This window comes from Balaenoptera borealis (genome assembly GCF_965194805.1).
Source record: "Balaenoptera borealis genome assembly, chromosome: 1".
NCBI lineage: Eukaryota > Metazoa > Chordata > Mammalia > Artiodactyla > Balaenopteridae > Balaenoptera > Balaenoptera borealis.
In genome coordinates, this window is record NC_138860.1 from 164,098,021 (window position 1) to 164,108,445 (window position 10,425).

The 10,425-nt window shown below is 49.0% G+C and overlaps 1 pseudogene across 1 annotated transcript; it reads right to left on the reverse strand.

Moving 5' to 3' along the window:
• Positions 1-1,516: 1,516 nt before the first annotated feature.
• LOC309621081 (acylphosphatase-1 pseudogene) lies at positions 1,517-3,773 on the reverse strand (annotated as a pseudogene). The gene is made up of 2 exons: positions 3,719-3,773; positions 1,517-2,339 (listed from the first exon to the last, which is right to left on the reverse strand). The product of its transcript is annotated as an acylphosphatase-1 pseudogene (transcript).
• Between the last annotated feature and the right edge of the window lie 6,652 nt (positions 3,774-10,425).

Below are 10,425 nucleotides of genomic sequence, written 5' to 3' on the forward strand. Positions count from 1 at the left end.
TTGCTGCCCTCTCTCGTGGGCTGCCTAGGGCAGGAGGAGTTAGCAGTGGATCAGTCTTGTTCTGTGTTTTGCTTTTTAATTGTCACAGACTCAGAGGCATACTGTCAAGGGGGCCTTGGAGATCACCCCACCCACCTCCACATTTTATGGAAGAGGAAACTGAGACTCAGAGAGGGGAGCGACAGGCCCAAGGTCACACGGCAAGTCACTGGAAAAGTTGGGGCCACAGCCCAGGTGCAGTGAGTCCCAGGACAGGCTAGTCCCATCACACCAGGCACCGTGACCAGGTGCAGGAGCAGCTGTGGGCTATGGAACCAGGCACACCTGGCTTGGAATCTGGGCTCTGCTACTAGTCGGCGACCTCGGGCAGGTCCATCAATCCCTCTGAGCTTCAGTTTCCTCATCTTGAATGTAGGACTAACAATCCTTGTCCTGCAGAGTAGTCACACAGACTGAATGAGACACAGGAGAAAGATGCCTTGCCTTGTGCCCCAACAAACGTCGCTTCTCTACTCTTTTCTCTCTTCAAAGCTTGGCCTCATCATTTCCAAGTTCCCATCTCTGGGCCAATCTTTCCACTCTTTAACTAAGGTCTTACAAATTTCCTGAATTGGCCAGGATTCAAATTAACGTAAACTTCATCCCTTTAGCTTAACTTCTCTGGGACTCAGTGTTCTTATCTGTAAAATGGGGAAGATCCTCCCTACCTCCCAGGATTTTGGGGTGGATTAAAGGAGACAAGGCAGGTAAGGCATCTAGCACAATGGCCAGCCTGAGGCACATGCTTCACGTCATCTCAACATCTCTGGACAGCGATCTGAACTCCCGGGTGGCATGGGAGAAGCTGTGCATGCCCTCGGCGGGGCCACTCCTGCATCACAAATACTGGCAAGCTTGAGCGTGGTATTTCACAGGACCCTCCAGGGTGCCCCGAAGCAGTTCGAAAAGGCTGATTTAAGAGGCGCCTTCTCTTTGCTGTATCTCTTTTTAACTTATTTTGCTTTGATTTTTCCATTTGCTACTAAGCATGTATGAGTTACCTGCCTCTGTGATCTGTACATTAACTATGACTGACTGTTCAGCATGAGGGGGAGGCTGTGTTGATTCATTTTACCCCCCTTCCTGTTGATGAAAACAAGGCTTTTCACATGCATTGGGCTACTACGTAGTCTATTTTTATTTTTTTCTGTCTCAATAGGAAGGGACTTTTGGGTGGTGAGTGACCTTGGACAAGGTGGGTCAACCCCCTGGACTCGTGGATTAGCATTTTGAATTTGATAGGCATGAAAAACATCTGCTATGTTGTCTGCTTTAAAGAGCAATCTAGAGCCTGCGCTCTAGAGCCCGTGTGCCACAACTACTGAAGCCCGCGCACCTAGAGCCTGTGCTCTGCAACAAGAGAGGCCACAGCAATGACAAGCCCGCGCACCGCAATGAAGAGTAGCCTCCGCTCGCCGCAACTAGAGAAAGCTGGTGCGCAGCAATGAAGACCCAACGCAGCCACAAGTAAAAAAAAAAAAAGAAAAACAAGAGCAATCTACCTTCTCACACTGAGGATAAAAGCCAAAGTCCTTGGCTTGTCCCATTCTCAGGGCCTTTGCACGTGCTGTTTCCTCTGCCAGGAATGTTCTTCTCTCTGAGTCCTGTATCTTCTTGCTTCTTTATTTCTTAATAATTATTGTTTATAGTATTACAGTATTGTAAATGTTATCAATATTTTTAAGACTCTAGTGTGTTTTTATTAGAATTAGATTAGAATTGTGTGCAGTTGCAATCCTATCATACATAAAATACAGTAACATTTGTGTACCTGATACTAAAATAACTTACAGGTAAATTCTAACACAACACAGAAAAGGTCTACCTCTATTAACAGTAAAAAACAAAACCACTGAATTTATCTTGGAAAGTTTAAATTCAGGCCATTATTTCACAATTTGGAAAGCTGAGCAGTCTGACTTTAAGATGACTTTCTCACTGTTGAAGCTGGCTCTGTCGGTGTGTGATCTGAGACCTCCTCTTGTCTCAAGCGTTCCTGCAGATGACGCACCTCAGAGATGGGACCTTGCAATTGGCCTTGTACTGTGTCCCAGCCGGTACTTGGGACCCAGCCTCCCAATCCCAGCTTTTTACCTTCAACCTGAGTGTACTCGTGGACCATCACCCCCAGCACCTTCCCCAAAATCGATATCCCACCGATATCAGGGCGTCCCCTACTGCAATGCTCAAACCCTCCCTGTCTTCCTTGCGGGCCTCTGGGATCACACGGGTGACCACCACGCCAATGATTCTCCCAGCTGGGAAACTGGCTGAGCTCTGAAGCTGAGGGCGGCTAAATACTATTTATAAATGATTACTACTTCTTTGTTTATCAGAGAGGGCTTCCCGAAACAGCTCATTGAAAACACCTCCCCATCGCTATCCCCTCCCCCTGGGTTATTTTCCTGCATAGTATTTACCACTAGCTGTCATTTCCTTGTGGGTCTGTTAATTGTCTCTCTTCTAGACACACAGGGTTTGCGTCTGGTTTTGCTCTCCTTTGTGTCCCCCATACGCTAGCCATGCCTGGCCCAGGGTAAGTATGTTAGGGGAAACACTGACTGAAACCACCCGCCCTGGCCAGGCAAGATAGTAGCCACTTGCATGAGTTATCGTAACAACAGGAGATCCTGGTAAGGAACTCGGAACTGACAAGTCACCACCAACTAGAAGAATTCGGGGAAGGTCAAAAGGAGACAGGAGATGCCAGTCCATATGTTCTCCCAGAATCCTTCTCGCTGGAATCCATCTTGGCTGAGCGATGTGTGCGCCACCAGGAAGGACCTTGAGTCAGAATGATTGGCCAGAGACAACCCGGAAACTAATCCCATCACCCTAAAACCCGAGACTGCGAGCCATGTAGCAGAGCAGTTCTCCTGGGTTCCCTTACCCTCCTGCTCTCCGCCTGGGTGCCCCCTCCCAATAAAGTCTCCTGCTTTGTCAGCACATGTCTCCTCGGACAATTCATTTCCGAGTGTTAGACTAGAGCCCACTCTCAGGCCCTGGAAGGCGTCCCCCTTCCTGCAACAGATACTTAGTAAAAAGTTGCTGAATGAATACCAGCCACGGGACTCGGGGCTTGAGCTGCTGGGGGACAAAGGGAGAGGCAGCTGTTTAGGTCCGACACAGCGGCTCCTATCCCACCTGCCAATCAGACTCACTGCTGCGAGGGTGTGGGTCCTTGGGGCTGCCACTTGACCCCCTTCACTCTCACCTTTATTGAGCACGGCTCCATACCGGGCTCTCTTCCGAGTGCCTTGTGTGGATATTTAATCCTCACGACGATCCTGTGAGCTGGGCACCAATCGTGTCCCCATTTACAGATATGGAGACTGAGGCACAGGCACGTGAAAGCTTGCCTGAGACTATAGAGCTAGTGAGTGGAAAAACTGGGATTTGAACCCAGGTGGTTCTGGCTCTAGAACCCCTGGGTGCTAGAGTGTTTCCCGCTGTACTAGAATCGGAAGGCACTGGCCCAAGTCATACAGCTCCTTTTGGAGAAGCTGGGCTAGAACTCAGGTATCCTGACTCCGGGATGGAACTCCTTTCATAACCTCAGGCAGCGTGGGAAGGGCTGGGGGATGGGAGTCAGCCCGACCTGGATTCAAATCCTGCTCCAGCCAACCATTCGGCAGCTGACTCCAGTCCTGCTGGGCCCAGTGGCTTGGGAGCCGAGTACCTGCCCTGATAGCACTGAGCACTGAGGAAGAGAGCAGGGCCACCTGGGTCCCCATGTGTCAACTCCTTGCCTTTTGAGTCTTACCAGAAAGAACTGCCAATCTCAACAACCAAGAATTCCCAATCTCCCTGCCCTCAGCTTCTGAGGCTGGCGGTCCAGAGTTGACAGTGGCTTATCTGGGTGATGTCAGAATTGCAGCCACCTGCGTCTTAGCTCTCCAGGCTTGGAGCACCTGCTTGCCTATGAATTTTGAAGCCATGGGTTATGGGGGAGGACTTTATAAATTTGCAGAGGATCCTCCCTAGCTGTGGGCCCAGCACTACCTGTTTCTGGGGCCTGTTGCCCCCAGTGGTTCAATGTGCCTGGCAGTACCTCAGTGTGGAGTCAATACTGGACTTGGAGTTAGAATACCTAGACAATGTTTAGGCTCTGACACCTGCTTGCTGGGTAACTTGGGGCAAGTTACTCAGCATATCTGGTCCCTGTTCCTCCATCTCTAAGACTGCCTTGCTTTGAAAGGGCTGTTGTGAGGATTTCATGTGATAAAGTAAGTCAGAGCTCCTCCAACTTTTCCACTAAAGCCAAACCTAATGGCAAAAGAGAGTAAACAGGTACCCTGGGGGTTTGAGGGTGTAGCTTAAAGCAGCCTGCCACAAGCTCACAATTTATCTGAAGTCTTACTGTAGCTTAAAATTTTATGTGCATTTTGCATTCTGCTCCATAATATACCCACGTTGCTTCTTTTAACACAAAGACAGTGTTTTAAGTTATTTACCATTGGGTAATTTTAATGCCAGCAAGATGGGCCACGTGTGTCACATGGCTCTGCAAATTCTCTGGCCCATGGATGGGAGCCCCCCAAGGGCATATGCACTCCAGTTTAAGAAGCATTTGTGTACAAAAAGTGCTCTGGAGAAAGCAAAAAATGTTACATAAGGGTCAGAGATTTTAATGTGACTGTTGGCGGTAATGGGAAGAGGAACAGTGAGCAAGATGGATGAAGGAAGAAGAAAAAGAAGGGCAGGCAGAGATGGAGGAATGGAAATGGAGACTGGGTGGTGGTCAGGCTGTGAACGGAAACCCTGGATGGACCAGGCTTCAGTGTTGGTTCCTAGACCTTGCCCATCCTCCTGCTGGGTACACCTCCTCTCTCCCTCAGTTTAGAGGGAGGAGACCTCCAAGCCTCTGTGGTCTATAAATCCCAGAGGGTTTATGTAAAAATTCGGGTGGATTTGGGGTCAGTTCCTAGGGACTGGTCAGCAGGCACAGGAGCTGGACTCTACCCTGGCACTTCTAGGGTCTCCTGTCCTTCCCTACTGGGTGACCAAGGCTCTTGACAGCACTAAAGAGACTCTTACCTGTTTACTGGCACAGTGAGCCATATACTTATCCACTCCTTTGGCTTAGGGTGTCTTTCATCCAATTGCCATCCTCCCCAGAGTGTCTTCTTTAGCGCTGCGGGTTGGCTCTCCATATTCCTTTAATGGCATAGGGTGTGAGATCCCTCCAGCAACCACCCGAAATCCTCCTTGCAGACCCTTCATGTAAATACTCCCAGGAGAGCCACAGCAATGTCCCAGAATCCCTCAGGTGGGTATGCAGATTAGGCTCCACGTTAACCTGGGCTAAAGAATGAGCAAAACTTCTTTAGTCTCTTTTTCTGCTCCTCTTGGTATCTTTTCAAAATTGCAAAGCTCCCATGCAGAAATACGCACACTGCACAATAATACAAAATGTCTGAAAGCAAATATTTCCAAAGAATTGTGGGAGTGCAAGCAAACACCTTCTTTTCTTCCTCTGTTATTTCTGGGCAAAAGCAGATAATGAGTTACCCTTTTCACAATCAATGTGCAGTGGATTTTTGGCTACATTATTCGGAGCAAATATAAACACGGTAAGTTAAAGGCATAGATTATTACAAAATAAAATTGGGATACGTGAAGCTTAAAACTCTTAATTTTAAACTACTCCTCGCAATCGGCCAGAACTTGATCCTCTGTAATTCTTTGCAAATAGCGTTTGCATTTTATTATTGAATGTGTTTTATAGTGGCGTAGGATGATATTCGGCTCATGTTTTTGCATAAATATAATAAAAGGAGGCTTCCCAGTGAACATAGATTTGGGAAATAGTGTTTACTTATTTCTCTCAATTCAAAAGAGTGTGAACTGGAAATTTTTTGTTTCAGTAATTTTTTTTTTTTTTAAACACAAAGGCTGTGTATTGTTTCTTTCCACAAAGAACACAAGCCAATCCGGGGACAATTATGGTTTTGTATTTCTCTCTGGGGAGCACTGGCCCATACTATGAACTTGCGAATCAGCAAACAAGGCTCTGAGCTGCCCAGATGGGCTGTGGACTTGGCATGGAGATGACGCAGAGCCAGGGCTTGGGGCTCAGGACAGGCAACCTGTCTCCCCTGGGGCAGGCAGACCCGGGAGAACCTCCAGAGGGTGAGGGTGTTGTGGAATAGAGGCCGAGGAGGGGGCGGGCGAGAAGGGTGGGCTAGAACAAAGGTATGAGCCAGACACTTCTACCACTTTTCTTTGTGCTTATCTAGCCCTTCCAGAGACCTGCTGAGGTTATAAGGAGGGGAGATTCTGATTTCCGGTGGGCCCTGTAATCTCAAGAGGCCACTTTGGGTCTAGAGCAGGTAGGAGACTCTAAAGAAATAGTGAGGAGTCTGGAGTCAGCCAAATCTAAGCCTGATCTGAATCCTTTCTCTGCCACTCACTAGCTCTTTGGGTAAGAGGCTTCACTTCTTTGAGCCTCAGTTGACTCATCTGCAGAATGGGATGCTAATTGGACTTACTTCAAAAGATTGTTGTAAAGTTTTGCTGGAGAAAAAAAAAAGAGAAACCACTTTGCTCGATGCCTGGCCTATATTACTGAGTGTTGTGGTTAGTTCAGGCTGAGATGCAACACCCACACTCAATGGATGTGATAGTTCTGGACTTGGACTTCAGTCTGCCTTGTGTTAGAATTAGTTATTTATGTCTGTCTTGATTATAGTTAAGGTAATCAAGGGATGGGGCAGACTTATCCCAACTCAAGTGCCTCAAATACTCAGTAACTGTGGTTTGAATTTAATTTCTCTTTTAAACCAGTCACTTCTGCCCTATTTTCTGCCTTCCATTTGTGAAGGGTGGTTCTGCCTGGGAGTGGGGGTGGGGGTGGGTGGGTCCACGTTGGCTACATTTTCCTTTTAGAATACTCTTCCTGCAATATGTACTTATTACCACCAGGTGGCAGTAGAGTCCCAGGCCGCTTTTGGAAGCCAGAACACAGCAGAGGATTTCCATCCTTGGGAGACATTTAAAAATGGATTTCTATGGGCTTCCCTGGTGGCACAGTGGTTAAGAATCCACCTGCCAATGCAGGGGACACGGGTTCAAGCCCTGGTCCAGGAAGATCCCACATGCCACGGAGCAACTAAGCCCGTGTGTCACAACTACTGAGCTTGCGCTCTAGAGCCCATGAGCCACAACTACTGAGCCCACGTGCCAAGAACCCGTGCTCTGAAACAAGAGAAGCCACTGCAATGAGAAGCCTGCGCACTGCAACAAAGAGTAGCCCCCGCTCGCCACAACTAGAGAAAGCCCACGCACAGCAACGAAGACCCAACGCAGCCAAAAATAAATAAATAAAATAAATAACTTTAAAATGGATTTCTATTTATTAAACCAGTTCAGTGAGATTAACCTACTCACCACCCCAGCTTTAAGGACGGCAAGGTAGTGAGACAAAATACAAAGTGTTTGGTGCACTCAATTATCTTTTCTTAGCTAATCCTTAAAGAGCGTCTGATCGAGTGCTTCCATTCCTTTAGCGAAGGCTTTCTCCTCCTTACACACAAGTTTGCTCCACTTGGTCTTACCACTCCCTGGAGTTTGCTCCTGTTCTTGCTTATATTCACTCACTCAGCCAGCATTTACTGTTCCTCTGCTCTGTGCCAGGCCCCATGAGGGATGCTCTGACCTCAGGAAGCTCACGGCCTTGGGGGGAGGGCAGGGTTATGGAAACAGCAGGAGGTCACAAACCCAAATGCTCACAGTGTCCAGGCAGGTACCAGAGATGAGTGAAGCAGGTCTGGAGTAAGAAGAACAGGGAGTTGGGGGTCTTTGGCCATCTGGAGACTTGGGGCTCATCTAAAGAGGGGCACCTACCACTCAGCTCCACCTGATTGTTGCCAGATCTTCCTATTCTTCAAGAGAAATTACTGTATTGATTTTTAAAATATAAAATTACTTACTTTAAATCTGTTGCTGGGCCAGACTTGGCTCTTGAGCTGTGAGTTTGAGACTGTGAAAGAGAGACACGAGTACGGGGTGATAGGGCAGTGAGGAAGTTATGTCCAGGGGGCTGCAGGGGCCCAGAGGAGGGTGCCCCAGCTCTGCCCGGAGCATACGTTCATTCATTCATTCATTCAGCAATTACTGGTTGCCTTCCTATCGTGGGCAGAGTTCTGTGCCGAATGCCGGGGATTCATGATAAGCCCAGCTCCCCTTTCACGGGGCACAGTAGGGGGGACAGATGTCCAACACTGTGTCACGCTATTTATGGTTTGGTTGTAAACTGGTGTTATCTGAAGGACTGGTGTGCCGTGCAATCAGAGTCTGAGGATGAGTCAGGGAGGGCTTCCCTGAGGAAGTGATGTTTAGTCTGAGATCTGGAGGATAACTAGGAGTTTATCTTACTCATTTACCAGGCCAGCCATTTCTTCCTCTAGAGGTGAACTAAACGCCCATTAGGGGAGGATCTAGCTCGGGTAGGGTTGTGGTCTGGAGAAAGGGCCGTTTCTCAGGCAGGAGTCCCAGATGGTCAGTGTTGGATCCTTTTTCTCCCTTGGAATGTGCTGGACAGAGTAGCAATCCACTGGGGATGAGGTGAGGGACGAGAGAGGTTTCTCCTGCTCTGATCTGGGGCACATACTGTGGAGGAGAACACCTGGGAGAGGCTGGGAGGAGTAACCCGCTCCTTCAAAGAACCGAGAGAGGGTCCCCGGTCAGTGTTTTGGGAAGGAGGACGGGGCAGAGATGGAAGCATTGACCCCTGGCTCCCAGGGCAAGGAGATTCCAGGTTCTGTGATGAGTGGTGCTCATAACGGAGCCGAAAGCTGAGGACAGGGAGAGTAAGGATGCTCAGGGCCCACAGCTGTGCCATGAGGGCTCAGAAGTGGGGTACACAGTACCCCCAAGTTTGACGTATGGGAGAAAGAACCCACCAGATCTGGCTGCATATCCTGTTTCCCCGCTGACGAGTTGTGCGATCTGGGGCAAATCACTTCAACTTCCTGAGCCTGTGTCCTCAATTACGATGGACATTTTACGCTCTGGGTGATGGAGTGGGGTGATGCCATAGGACCATCAGTATAAGGGCCTCGCCCCGGGCCTGGCCCACAGCTGGTGGCCAGTATATCTGCGTTCTCCCCTTCTTCCCTTCTCAGTGGTACCACTGCTGGCAGGAAGTCCCTGCCTTCTGCTGTCTTCACATCCACCAATCCAGAACTTGTGTTTCTACCCCCAAGTCCTCAAGGTCACAAGGGACATCCTCAAGATCAAAGGTCTCCACTCCCGCCCATACCTCCTCTCCACCCTCAGCCTCATCTGGACCTTACCCTGACCACGTTTTTTGCACACATCTCTTTAGAAAACAGACTAAACATTCAAGAGAAGACACAACCATACATTTTCCAGTATGTTCTCCTCAGAACTGAGAAAAACAAGTCCATGCTCATCCCCAGCCTGGGATGTCTGGGACAGTGGGTGGTAGAAGGAGGTTCAGCCTCTGATCCCTGGCTCTGACATCCCCTCTCTGTGTGACCTTGGCAGGAAAAAACATATGGAAGTGAAACACTTCGGGAATGCTACTGTTTGTATTGTGTAGAATATAACGATCAGGAGCTTTTCCTACTTTTTTCTGTTGAAGTGGAGGACTTGGGTCGTTTCCACCCATCTGATTGTTTAATGAGCACAGTCTCCATCAGTCCGTGAACGAGCGCCCTAAGCTTCACCTTCTGCTCGGCTGTGTAAGGCTCCAGGGTGAAGGCAGGAACAGGAGATGATCCTGCTGGAAACCTCCTTCAAGGACGTTCCTTGAAGATCAGCCAGAGTTCAATGTCGGGTCCTCAGCTTGTGGCTTGTGGGACCGGGGGCATTCAGCTGCCCTGCCCTGACCCTCACCCCTCAGCGAGGTCTTAAGATTATTGTAGATACAGAACCTCGTGCCTGGCATGTGGGAAGCTCCCATCAGACACTCTGTGGGCCACTGTTATCACTAGGAATTGTTATTTATAAATGAAATTGTGTGTGTGAAGCACATGCCCAGGCCTGACCCAGAGTAGCTATTTATCAGCATCCTGCCCATGGTCATCATAAATAATGCACACAGCATGCTTGGGGGTTCAGAGCTGGTCCTCAGTAAAGATTTTTAGAAAGTCCTGGGGGATTCTGATTGTAAACCAGTCTCTGAGGGCCTCTGCATGCCGAGGGCTGAGTGCATAGTGGTGCGGACGCTAATGGTGAAGTGGTTGGCCCGGGGCCGGGCGTGTGCTGATGCCCAGTGCACATTTCCTCCCACTGTTGCCCTCCAGCACATTCTGCAGATCAGAAAACTGGGAAGCCCCAAGCTGCAGTGTCCCTTTTAGTAACTCCTGGGCATGAAGCTGCCGTCCTCTCCGCCATCCGAGCTCCCTCCTCCTCCCTGGC